We start from the raw sequence: 15,058 nt of genomic DNA, 5'->3' as shown, positions 1-15,058 counted from the left end.
TCAGACTCCAAGAGATTCAAAATAGGCAAAGGGCATAAAATCCAAACGAATGACCTGGCGACCGAACTGTCAGTGCTAGCAAGTCACAAATGACTTGGGGTCGGTACAGGAAAGCTCTAAATGCTGAAAATATCAAAAGATGAAAGAAATGACCTGGAGGGTCATTACAAGGATCCTGGTAGAGCAACAGTTAAAATAGCACTGCTATGCTAACTTCTTCAAATCATATCGATAACTCTTCACTCGACCTTCACTACCTAATATTATCACTCTTCCTGCACTTTTTGTTAAGCTAGATGAAAAGGGGGGAGGAGGCAATCAACAACAAAAGAAATATCCCAAGATAAAAATAATAATCATCAACTGATTAGTTAGATTGTCTGAAATTCTACGGTCAGTTAGAACCAAGCTTAAGAGCTCATCAGAAAGGGCAGATTAGTCAGGTAAAGCAAAACTTAAATTGAAATTCACACTTCATTTTATTGCATTTTAAATATTTCTCAGTGTACAGTCCATAATACTAGTAGCTCAGGACTGTTACACCAGTATATAATAGAAACCGACCTCCTAGTTTTATCCATCCCCGTTGAAACTGGAGGATGACGACTTTACAAGCTCTGGTACAACAAAACAATATCCAACAATGATCTAAAGTATAGGAACTTATAGAGTTATTCAAAATAACCACATCATAGAAGCTAAAGAATAGTGTGACAAAGTGCAGAAGCAGAAAGAAGGTGGATCGTCAAATAAAGCAAACATGGAATTCTCAAACGCCCAAATTTGTCCAACATTATATTTATCATCAATGCAATAATGAAAAAGTGACCTGCATGAATGTCAAGGGATAAATTGACTAGTTTAAGGGAAAGGCCTAGGAAAACCTCAAACTTAACACTCTTTACACTCAACTCCACAAGGAAAATAAAAGGATAAGTTACTGAGTTCATATGGACAAATATCAGATCAGACTATAAGAGCCCCAAACATTGAATAAGGGCAATCAAGAAGTAAAAGCTCATATCCACCTTATTCATCCAAAGTATACTCCAGAGAGAAGAAAAAAGAACTTAACACACCAAGAAGAACTGGTATTAAGGTCAATCCAAAAGGTCGTTCATAACCAAATGAATGCCTTTGATTGGGACATAGAATTTCAAAAAGATATAGAACAAAGAGCCTTGGTAGAACTAATCTTTTTATAGACCTTTTGGATTCATTAGCTTCATGCTCCCTCCGTTCCTATAGTACTTGTCCACCTAAGTGAATTAAACCACCCAATCCTTTCACCTATACCCTCACAACTCCTTCCCTGATCCAAATATAGTACAATAGGAGGCATATAACCTATCAACTAATTCAATAAACTGAAGAAGGATTTTTCATATTAAGTAGAATTATAAAACAAAGGTAGATAAACAGATACAATTCCATAATCTGAGTATAATTTTTTCGAACATTGTGTGCTGCTAAAGCACATCTCTTTGCTGATATTTGTCTAAAATGCAAATTAGGAGAGAGACTAGGAGTACAGATAAGTAATTCAAAACATGGATTTTAGTATATATAATTCACATTCTTTGATATCAATATCCAATAGAAATTCCAATTATAGAAGTGGTTGAAATTAAGTATATAAGCTAGAAACTGGAGTACTATTTTCACCTTCCCTAAAGGCAGTGATTGTGACATTTGGACGTGCCATCCTTAGGCATTCATTCTGATCCACGACCTTCATTTAACAAGTCTTGGGCATTTATTCTGATCCACGATCTTCACTTAACAAGTCTTCAGGCCAATTAACTATAACACCACTATCCAGCAATATTCTTGATAAATAACACGAGCCTAAAAAGACAAAAAGCATACATATCACATAAAATTGTCCTTAAAAAACATTTGTGCATCTTATAACAATTCTAAATATCTTTAACCAATAATAATTGTAATACATCAAACGACCTCACAATTTGAAGTTCAGACAATGAAGCACTAAAAGTACAGCTCAAAAGCATCACATGATTAACTATTGAAACTGTCCACAACACCAAACCACCAAACATTTGAAATTTCAACTACAAAAGCATTAATGTAGACTACATCATCAAGAGCCTTATCAAAATAGATGAGGCAAACTAGATTATATCATCTCATGATGGTCCACAACAGCGAAATTTTCAGTTCACAAGCAAGAATAGATAGAGCCAATTGAAAAGCCCCTCGCGATAAGTATTATTATATAATTGACTTCTGATTTCTTTTTACCGTTAATGGTAAATTATGATAATTTATAAATACAAAAAGTTTGAGTTTATTGCCTTCTGTTGGCTTTTTCTAGAAAAAGGATATTATCGCCTTATCAAATAGACACACTATGGAGGTTATTACTTGATGAAATATATGTGTCCACCACACGAGTCAGGGAACCAGGTCCCTTGACATAATCAGCTAACAGAATGTTCAAGTTAAGCGCAAAAGGTACAATAGCACACAATGTTTACGTGGAAAGCCTCCTTGCTCAAGGGAGGAAAAACCACGACTTGTCCCACAGGGTTTCACAACTAACTTCCCTAAGATGCAAGAGTAAAGGAGTCTATTACAATCTATTGTAACTAGACACTAACCCTCTCCACCCCTTGGCTTGCAATACTTCTATTACAAGACTGTGAGCCTAACCAATACCTCTATTGTCCAATATCCCAACTAACTCTACTGGACATAGACTTTGAACACTCCGATCAAGCTAACTCTAGCCATGACTCGAAAACTAAGCAATAACTCTATTGCCCACTATCCCAACTAACTCTAGTTGACATAGACTTCAAACACAACATTCAAAGCTAACTCTAGCTATGAACTCGATAACTAGAAGTGTATTATGAAATGATCAAGATTCTTTTATAGCATAGGAACTGATCTTACAATGTGAGAACATAAGGCACAACGTTACAACAAAGCAACAAAGAAAGACATTTCTTGAAAGACTCTATCAAGTTCATTGCTGCCTTGGTGAACTTGTTCTTCCTTGAGAGAAAATAATGGTTTTTACTTGTATATTCTTGGTGTGCAAAACTTAGTTGTTTCTTGTCCAAGGAAGGGTATTAACGTATGGACAAAAATAACTTCGTGCATTATGATTGGTTGAGAAGGTCTGATATCCTCTGCACAGCGGGCAGTGGCAGCTTTTACAGCTGGTACGCATTATGTCATTGACATTCCGTGTTCATGCGACCAGGTCTATATATCAGGTCTCATGGTTTGTCGATACAACAAAACACGAATATGCACCTCTACTGCAGTGTCCACCAACCTCTGCATCTTTTGTAGCTTTACAGCTGTACTCAATTTTCTTGTCCTGGACAGGCGTTAATCATGGGACCGAATCTCTCAACCAGGTCCTATAGTTTGTTAAATCATCAAAACACAAATATAACATTACTTGAATCAAAAAAATACATTTGATGATAAATTGGAGGAACATTTGATGATAAATTGGAGGAACTAAATATGTAAAACATCAAACAAAATGTAAACTGAAAAACTTACGAGACAAAGCTTATCAATAAGCATATAAATATAGTTTAAACAATTATCAGATAAAACTACAAAAGGGTCAAAACTTCAAGAATAAAGTAGCACTTAAAAAACAAGGATGCTCATTGCATTTCTTGCACTTCCCAAAACACTTATTCCATAAAATAATTTTGAGTACTTGTTTCTCAACAACCATTTAGAGGTGATGATTAAGTAACGAACAAACTAATTTATTTTTAGTACAATTTCTACTTAATAATGATTAAGTTACTATAATTTTTTAACATAATATTAGGTGAGAATACAATTCAACAGCTGGTTCGCTAAAAACGTGCCAAGAAAGAAGAATTGAAACTCTAAGCACACACAACACAATAAAAAGTCTACCTAAATATGAAAAAAAATCCATTTACAAATCAAACCACTACTCAAGTTTACTATATGATTCATAAAGTCTTGGAACCAAAACAAATAACAACACAAAAAAAAGTGCAAAATGAACATTGTATAGGCAATGCATATTATCAAATACAAAAATGGTCATTAAAAATACTATGAGAAATACAAATTTCTTTTAACTGAAATAGGAAAAAAGGAATTTGAAGAGTGCTTTCGAAGTTGTCCTAAAATCAAATAATTAACTAATTTTTCAGTTGTTTCTCTCTCCCCGCTATCTTTTCTTCAAGTTATTCTTATGAAGAAAAAAACTCAATGATTCAAAATAAAATTAATGAAAAAAGAAGATATAAGATCTAATTTTAATTAATAAAGGATAAAATGAATCATATTACTATTGTTAATGACTTGAATATGCTATATTCCCTTCTTTAGCGGTTAATAGTTCATAATTAATACAAATTTTTTTAATGTATGAAAAATAAGAGATGTGATCTTATTACCCAAATTTTCTACATAAAATAAAATAAATAAAATAATAAAATCGATCTATTTCAAAATTAAAATAAAATCAAAAAAACAATTGCAAATCTACTATTTTATAAATTTCAACTTGTAAAAAAATAAACAAATTCTCATTCAATAAAGTTGTTGGCGTACAAAATTTGGAATTAAAACATGTGAGAAAAGAACTTTTATTTTATTCTCATTGCGAAAAATTTATTTCTATTAAATATAAATAAATCTCTCTCAAACCTAACGGGTAATAATATTTTTATATTTATAATAAATTTTAGTATATTCAAGTCATTAGTAGCAATAATATGCTTCATTTTATCCTCCGTGGAATAAAATTATGAGTTATATTATTTTTCTTGTTAATTTTATTTTAAATCATAGATGTTAAGGTTCTTTTCATAAGAGTAATTTGAAGAAAAAATAGCGAGACGAGAGAAAACTGACAAAATGGTTAAGAATTTAATTTAACTGATGCATGGATTCTATTAATATAAACCTAAGTTATTTATATAAAAAAGAGAGAGACCAAAACTGATAAGTTTTTAAATATTTACAAGATTAAAACCGGTAAGGAGCCGTTTGGTAGGATGTATTAATTAAACTAGTCTTGATACTAAAATTTAGTCCATCCAATACAATGTTTGATTTCATAATTCAACTCAAACACACCTCATACATGGATAACTTAATACACCATATGTGGGCTTATCTAATACCAAGGATATCTAGGGATTACTAATATCGGGTTTAATAATACTTAGATAAGGCAACAAAATGACTGAACTGACCCTTAAAAATAGGGACTACATTTTTTTTAGTAACTAGATTAGAGTATGTACATTGCTACAATTCATATAAAATGATAAGACGAATAATCTATTTATAAAAAGTTATTTAATGTAACACTACTACAACTTTCAAAAAAAAAAAAATGAATAGAGGAATACTAAGAAGTTATCTAAAGAAGAACAATGTCTGTGATTGGCTTAGAATTATTTCCTCAAACAAGGACCATAATGTTTATGAGTTGAGGTACTCCAACATTGCTGACAATGAGGCTGAGGAGGAAGAATGAGATGCTGGAATTGGTCAATCTTGATATTATATCCTTTGTTGAACATTAGTTTTGTACTTCTTCATTATCTGGGAATTGTTTGCCTTCTAAGACTTTATCTACAATTTTGTCAGCGAAATTAGAACTGTACACTTTGCATCTAATGGAGAATGTAATTAGCTTAAAAAAAGAGGAGTACTGAAGATCGAATTTTCATTGAATTCAAACTATGAATAGGATTAGTTATGACCAAAAAAGAGTCATGCCATACCTACGGTAGTAAAGGTTTTATTTTGCCCAAAAATTAGGACAAGTTTTATTAACGTTACATGTTATCATATATTTTTCTCTAATCATATATTTTAGGATTTCTTAATTTTTAAAATATATTTTTCTGTTACAATATATTTTACTACTCCTTAATTCATACTTCTTCTAGTACCTTTTATCATATATCTAGGAATCCTTAATTTTTGAATTATATTTTCCTCTTATCATATATTTTAGGACCCCTTAATTTTAAATATTATAAAGATAATTAAATAACAGAAAATTCCATAATAATTCTAATTGGAAAAAAGTGTTTTGTAGAGTTTTATACCAAACACAAGATTAAGTGGAAAACAATGAATCAAACACTTGATAAAAAATAATTTCTGCATTACTAATCCTTGCATTATTAATCCCTACATTACTAATCCCTGCGTTATTAATCTTTGTATCGAACTATCCCTAAGTGTATAGTTAAAGAACTAAAATCGGTAAGTATATAGTTAAGAGACCAAACCTGATAAATTTTTTGAATAGTTAAAGGACCAAATTCGGTAAGTGTATAGTTAATGGACCATTTTAGACATACTCCTATAGTTAAGGGACTATTTATGACACTTTCTCACATAATTGATAACAATCAACAATAACAAAACAACAATATGGGCAAGAGCAATACATTAACCGTATACTCAAACCTATCACCGATTCAGTTGGAATTTAATCCATGAAAAATAAATTATTTTTTTCTCAATCTTGTCGCTCAAGTTATAACTTAAATTTTTTCAGAGGAGGTAAATAAATATTAGTTGGAATGAATAAATGATGAGTATTTTTTTATCCCCAATATGCTTCCTTTATTCTCTTTAGTGTCATGCACACGCACATACCCCACCTCCAAATCTATTCATAGTCTTACAGCTTGTTTGGATGGTGGTTTTCCATGGTATGGTATTGTATTGTTAGTAAGAAAATCATATTTGTTTCGATTGTTTTTTTAATTACATAATAGGGTATGATTTGGTTTCACAGTTTTTGTCACGATCCAACCCACAGGGTCATGTGGGCACCTACTCTAACACCTAGATAGGAGAACCCTTACAAAATATCATGCGAAAGTTTAACAATTATCAATAATAGGCCAAAAGAGTTATGAAATCACTCTATATCAACTTAAAAACTTTGATGGTTTATTACAAGGAACAATCTAACACCCCCAAGGATACTAGTCTAAATAGGTACAAGAGCTTTTAAAGATACATAGTATAAATAAAATAATGACACAACTCCCACCATAAGGAAGGAAGAGTAGAAGCTGTTGGAGAATCATCTTCGTCTTCACCTAAGAACCAACACTGACCCTACAACCAGACTATTCCAAGTGGCATAGTAAAAGTAGTATCAGTACAAACAACACGTACTGGTAGGCATCATCGGTCAACCCATTACCCACTGCATAATATAAAGAAATTAACAAGAAGAAGACATGCTCTTAAGAAAATATACTCGCCAAACCTTTATGTATAAACTATTATCACTCCCATTAATCTCATTAAAGTAGTTTAAACCTAACTTTCATACCATATAGTTGGTCCGCTACCAACTCTAATATAGATCAAGCCCTAGCCCTTCTATCGTATAGAGAAGTTTCCAAACTACGGGTCACTACTAACTCTGTTTAGCCCGCCTACTATCTTTAGTTTTCACACCAACATATGGACCAAGGATAATTAACATCTCACTTGGAAAAGGTAAACATTTAAGGAACCTAAGCTCCTCTTTGGTCCGTACTGGCCCGCTGTGGTGGGACCTAACTCGCTATGACGGCCTCGCCACAGCGGAATTCCTTCTATCAGAGCGGCTTGGCCAGAGACAGTAACTCTGACTTCTCCCCCAAACCCCATTTTTCCCATGTACCAACAGGACACCATAAATATCTGACTCTAAGTCACTAATCTTACTAAACCACACATCAACTACTCTCCACTTGTTTACCACGGCCTCATACCTACGATACGGATGCATCTAGCAACCATAACATGATCTGAAAAGGCATATGTATATATATAGACGCACATTACCAATTTACAATTTTAAGTGTAATATACAATTTCATCAAGCCTTTTTTATTTAAGGCATTATTTTTGGGTAGAGTAAGTTCATTATTATGGATTTCAAGGTCTTGAGATTGTAGACCAATTACACAACCACGATAATTAAATGCATAGAAAACTTCATAACATTACTCAATCACTATCATGTACAATTAAGAGTCTCTTTATGATATAGACTAAATCATAACCTACAACCACATGTAATCAAATACGTACATGGCATGAGATTTATCAACACTAGTTCACATTCGTTCTTTATTTCATGATACACATCACTCAAATATTTCACAGAGAATAGCAAGCATAAACACACACAATTATTTACATAAACACATCCCTCTATATACATCAATAGCCATAACCCACAAGTCTCAAGATCTCTTAATAACCCAACAATTATCTACATTTAATTCTGTAAGGATCATTGACCTCTAAACAGTTTTTACCAAGGTTAACATTCAAAGATTGGATCTTCATCGCTAGTTACATAATAATCATGACCCAAATCAAAATTCCCACTCTAAACAACAATTGGCAACCATTTAGCCATCCAAACTCCGTTCCCAAAGACCTAGGCATGAAATCCCCCGTCAATCTACATTATATTAGCAATGGAAATGAATTTATAACTACTCAGTTGAGAAAACCTAGACTACTTGGGCTTCAAGCAATTGTATAAGGATTATAGCACAATCCCTGACTTTTGAAAGGACAATCAATGGAGATGGGCCAGAAATTTATGGGTTGTAGCCTTCCTTGCGTTAGGAATCTCTTATCCCATTCTCTCCAAGACTAAAATAGCTTATTGGGGGTTTCTAAGGATACCCTCATCTATTTTGGAACTTAGGGAAAGAATGAGATAATAAAAAGATGCCTCATTTACATTCTATCCCGTCAAATCCCACATCAGCGGCCAAAATCCCGCTCTGATGGTCCACATGGACAGTGATCGATAAAATAGGCATAACGTTTTGTTCCAAATGAGGAAAATTCAGTGACGTTGGAAAGAAGACTCATAGACCTTTAATTTGATAGGTCATGGGACACCTAATTCATTATAGGTTGAGAGATACAATCGTTTTAAGTTTGATTCTTGTTTGTATTCAAGTCCAAAACCAAATCGGAAAGACACTTTCAACTCAACTTTGAGATAGGAGCATAGTACGACCTTAATTCACAACTAGTGCACTCGTATATCAAGGAATTTATCCTAGTCTTATGACGAAAGATATTCATATACCTTTACCGCAGATATTTTTAGTAATGATGGTCTAGGTTGTTCCAATAGATACCAATTTATCCTTCGTTCTTCCACGAATGAAAACACGGAGGAGAGGGCACAAGTCAATCTAAGAGTCTTTCTAAACCAATGATGAGACATATTACGACTTAGGAAAAATCACATCCTAGACTAACCACTCTTACGTCAATCGCTATATGCAAAGTCCTACTAATCCAAAATTCATTCCGGAAGTTTTTATGGGATACAATGTCCCTCACATATTTTTTCAAACACAATACCTTGAGACATCAAATATTTCTAAACCCCACAATTCATAAAGTTCATTAAAATCTACTCTAATTGAAATCTTGTCAACTCTCATACTAGGGGAACTTTATTTAGGTACTTACACCCTAACAAATGTTATAATGAGCACATCATCCCCACTCAAAGAGAAGTAACCACAAAGTATCTCATGAATCAAACACAAGAATCAAAACAACCCAAACAAGTATGCAAGGATGCTCAGCCAAAATCAATAATTGAGCATCAGTCATACTCACTGGCACTGACCTCAACATCACACTCTAGCAAAAAATGACATCGGCATCACACTCTCCATCTCATCACAGTGTGGAGGAATAAAATACAATTTGGTATGTTCACACAATAATGAGGAAATGACAAGTTCAAATAATTCACAATCATAATGGAACTATCAAGGCATATCATAAGATTCACATCAATGTCAATATCAAGCATTTTCACATAAGGGTCCTCTCATGGGACCTACAAGCGCTTAGTATGTGTCGAAACGTGACACCCGGTTCAAGGTTTGTGTTGGATTATAACATCCGATCCAAATATACGTCGAAATATGACATCCCATCCAAGTACATAATTCAGCCAAAATCACAATAAATAGTCACATTTATATATCTGCCAAGAACCGATTTATCACATGTTATGGCCAGTAAGTAGTCCTTTCACATAGATCATTTCATTATTCCTCGTTCATTTATTAAGATCAACTCATATGAATACCTAACCCATCACCTCAACCCGATAATATTTTCCATCTCAAATCAATAACCTTTATGTCCATTATTAAATAGTTTCTAGAAATACTAGACAACCATGACCCATCACACATTTAACCATACACAAGACCCCTAGTCATTTCTCTAACTTGATAACCACCAGTTTTCTATTACTATGCACTATTCTAAAAGCAAGAATTAATCATTACCTATTTCGGAGTAGAGAGGTGGAACAGGGAAAAATAAGGAAGACAGGGTTGAGATTCTGTTTCGCCCTATCCCGCCATAGCGGGAGCATTCCCGCTATAAAGGGCTCGCTATGGCGGGATCATCCCATTATGGCGGCCCTACGGGATCAGTCTTTTAGGAAACAATTTCCTGAAGGTTTTTGTCCCTTCTTTCCTACTTATTGAGATCTCTATTGACTTTTGAGGCGACAATTAAGCGAGAGATTAACTCTCTCTTAAACAGGTTCAGCGGAATTCACCCCAAGTTCAAACCTAACATTATACACATAAGAATTTCTCCTCATTATCTTAGCATAAACAAACATGCACACCACGAAGATCTATTCATCATCCACATTAAATCAATAACCTTATGATAACTAGACACCATTTTAGAAATGACTAAAATATTGAGTTTTCATAAACTCAATCACATAGTCAAAATAATTATGTCAAATAGACACACAATTTAGCAATAACTAAAGCATTGAGTCCCCATAAACTCAATCCAATAGTTAAAATAATCATGATCATAAGTACAACATAACCCAAACTCTTAATCTTAAGTCTTGACATAATAAGCACCTGACATCGCATTAAGGACTTTAACATAGTTCTAAGACCCAACCAAACACTGCATAGTCAGGAACTCATTATCACATTATTGAAAATCAGTTATGAAATATGTTTAGAAAATCTTTTATAACGCCAATTCCATTATTATGCAACAATAGCGCTCTTTCTTGCATGGTTCCCAATCAAACTGTCCTGAAATCAGAGTTTCTCCACAGCCATAAATCATTCTTTTCCCTTATCATTTTCACGATCGGTAAGTCCATCCACACTTAAGAGTTGTATTCCCTCATATAAGTATGTCATTTAACACTTCAGAAATTCATTCATTAATTGTATTCTGGTTTATCATTACACCATTGCACATAACCAAGTTATGACTCTCTTTCTGACTACAAGTTTACAGAAACCTAAACAATCATATCTCACATAATTTCAACCATTCAGGCAAGTACACTTCACACACTGGTAGGTATTTCAGATAAGACTATGCACATAATCACATCATATCATTCAGGTAATTACACTTCACACTCTGAAGGTTATACAAGAAATACGATGCATATAATCACAACTTCAAGATACATCACACAAGCAAGTCAAATTTATTAGCTTAATTCTACTTATTGATGACCATTAATTGATCATCCATGCATTTACTCAGCCTTTAAGACTAGATGCCAATTGGAACCTTCTCGGTTCTAATTTTTCTTGCTTGTGTCCCTTCAGCCGTAATAACGGCACCAAGTTTACTTTATTGATATACTAATTGAACTCAACCCAAACCACAAGAAACAAACCGCACGAAAAGAGAGAAGAAATGGAATGACTTTTTAAAATACTTTATAGTTTCCTGAAGATTAGATGTGGACGTCAAAACAGCAATCCACAGGAGTCTATTTCACACTTGCTCTTGTACTGGAAGACTGATAACCTGGGCTCTAATACCAACTTGTCACAATCTAACCCACCGGGTGTGCGGGCACCTACTATAACACCTAAATAAGAGAACCCTTAAAAAATATCATGGAAAGTTTAACAATTATCAATAATAGGCAAACAGAGTTATGAAATCACTTTATATCAACTTAAAAACTTTAATGGTTTATTATAAGGAACAATATAACACCCCCAAGGAAAACAGGTACAAGAGCTTCTAAAGATACAGAGTATAAATAAAGTAATGGCACAACTCCCACCATAAGGAAGGAAGATTAGAAGCTATTGGAGAATCATCTTTGTCTTCACCTCAGAAACATCACTGACTCTGCAACCAGACTATACCAAGTGGCATAGAAAAAATAGTATCAGTACAAATAACACGTACTAGTAGGCATCATCGGCCAACCCGATACCTACTACATAATATAAAGAAATGAACAAGAAGAAGACATGCTCTTAAGAAAATATATTCGCCAAACCTTTATGCATAAACTATTATCACTCCCATTAACCTCATTAAAGTAGTTCAAACCAACTTTCATCCCTTATAGTTGGTCCGTTACCAACTCTAATATAGATCAAGTCCTGGCTCTTTTAACATATAGAGACTTTGTCTAGCCCGTCTACAATTTTTAATTTTTACACCAACACATGGACCTAGGATAATTAACATCTCACTTGAAAGAGGAAAATATTTAAGGGACCTATGCTTCTCTCTGGTCCGTACTGGCCCATTGTGGCGGGACCTAATCCTCTATGGCGGCCTCACCACAGCGGAATTCCTCCAACTAGAGTGGACTGGCCGGAGACAGTAACTTTGACTTATCCCCCAATCCCCATTTTTTCCATGTACCAACAAAAAACCATCAATATCTGACTCTAAGTCACTAATCTTACTAAACCACACATCAATTGCCCTCAACTTGTTTACCACAGCCTCATATCTATGATTCAGATGTATCTAGAAATCATAGCATAATCTGAACAGGCATATATATATATATATATATATATATATATAAACATTACCAATTTATATATATATATATAGAAATATATTACCAATTTACCATTTTAAGAGCAATATACAGTTTCATAGTATAAATCTCAAATACAACAGTCAACATGATAACACTTGGACCTTCGATCCTTTCATATCAATTATTACATAGAATGGACATGCTCAATTATAATCCGGTCAGTTTCTTTATCATAACACATATAGTGAAGATCAATTCACAGATAATAGTCACACAATGGTTCTCTCGTAGAACTCATACCCAAACTGTTAGTGTGTCGGGTGACACCCTATCTAATAGTTAGTATGCATCGGAACGTGACACCCAATCTAATATATGTGTTGGAATACGACACTCGATTTAATATATATGTCAGAACGTGACACCCGATCCAATATATGAGTCAAAATGCGACACCCAATCTAATATCACAATCACAATGCACAATCACAATCCACAATGAATAATTCACATACTTGCAAAATCAAGTAATTAGGCTCATTGGATGTAATTGTTGACAAATAGTTATTTCATTAGTTTCACTCTATCATCAAGCCTTCTTTATTTATGGCATCACTTTTAGGTAGAGCAAGTTTAAGACTATGAATTTCACGGTCTTGAAATTGTAGACCAATCACACCACATATCATTCACACAACCACGATAATTAAATGTATAGAAAACTTCACAACATTACTCAATCACTATCATGTACTATTAAGAGTCTCTTTATGATATAAACTAAATCATAATCTACAACCACAAGTAATCAAATAGGTTCATGGCATGAGATTTATCAACACTAGTTCACATTCACCCTTTATTTCATGATACATATCACTCAAGTATTTCACGGAGAATAGCAAGCATAAACACAAACAATTATTTGCATAAACATATTCCTCTATATACATCAATATCCATAGCTACAAGTCTCAAGATCTCTTAATAACCGAACAATTATCTATGTTTAATCCTATAAGAGTCATTGACCTTCTAAACAGTTTTCACCAAGGTTATCATTCAAAGATTGGATCTTTATCGCTAGTTACATAATAATTATGACCCACATCAACATTACCACTCTAAACAACAATTGGCAACCATATAACCATCCAAACTCCGTGCCCGAAGACCTAGGCATAAAATTCTCCATCAATCTACATTATATTAAGCAATGAGAACAAATTTACAACTACTCAATTAAGAAAATCTAGCCTACCTGGACTCCAAGCAATTGTAGAAGGATTATAGCACAATCCCTGACTTTTAAAAGGAGAATCAATGGAGACGGGCCTGAAATCTGTGGATTATAGCCTTTCTTGCTTTAAGAATCTCTTATCCCCTTCTCTCTAAGCCTAGAATAGCTTATTAGGGGTTTCTAGGGTAACCTTCATCTATTTTACTACTTAAGGACGAATGAGATAATAAAAAGACGCCCTTTTTACATTCTATCCCGTCAAATCCCGCACCAGCGGCCCAAATCCCGCTCTGGCAGCCCAACATGGACAGTGCTCAGTATAATGGGCATAACATTTTACTCTAAACTCCAAATGAGGCAAATTTGGTGGCGCTGAAAAGAAGACTCATAGACCTTTAATGTGATGGGCCTCCTAATTCATTATAGATTGAGAGATATAGTCATTTGAAGTTGACCCTAATTTGAATTCAAGTCCAAAACTAAATCGGAAAGACACTTTCAACTCAACTTTGAGATAGGAGCATAGGACGATCTTAATTCACAACTAGTGCACTCGCATACCAATGAATTTATCCTAGTCTTATGACGAAAGTGATACGTATATCTTTACCGCATATATTTTTAATAACGATGATCTGGGTCGCTACAGTTTTGTAACCATGAAAATCCTCATTTTTTGAAACCACCAATTTGGTGGTATCGCATTGTTTACTTATTTTTTTTTCAATCATACCCTTAATTTTAAATAATTCTAATTTATCCTTTATACTTTATTAAACATTACCCTAATATATTTATTGCTTTCACCGACGTATTACTAATTCTCCTCCGCAATAATTTTTGAAGCTTCTAGGCATTTTTGTATAATAATTAAGGGCATTTTCATAAATTTATCAGTTACGATATAATACCATACAATCAAGTCAAACAACAAAATTATCATTAAA

Source organism: Solanum dulcamara, chromosome 2 (genome assembly GCF_947179165.1).
Source record: "Solanum dulcamara chromosome 2, daSolDulc1.2, whole genome shotgun sequence".
NCBI classification, from domain to species: Eukaryota; Viridiplantae; Streptophyta; class Magnoliopsida; order Solanales; family Solanaceae; genus Solanum; species Solanum dulcamara.
The sequence above is the reverse complement of the archived record's forward strand: the minus strand, read 5'-3'. Positions refer to the sequence as shown.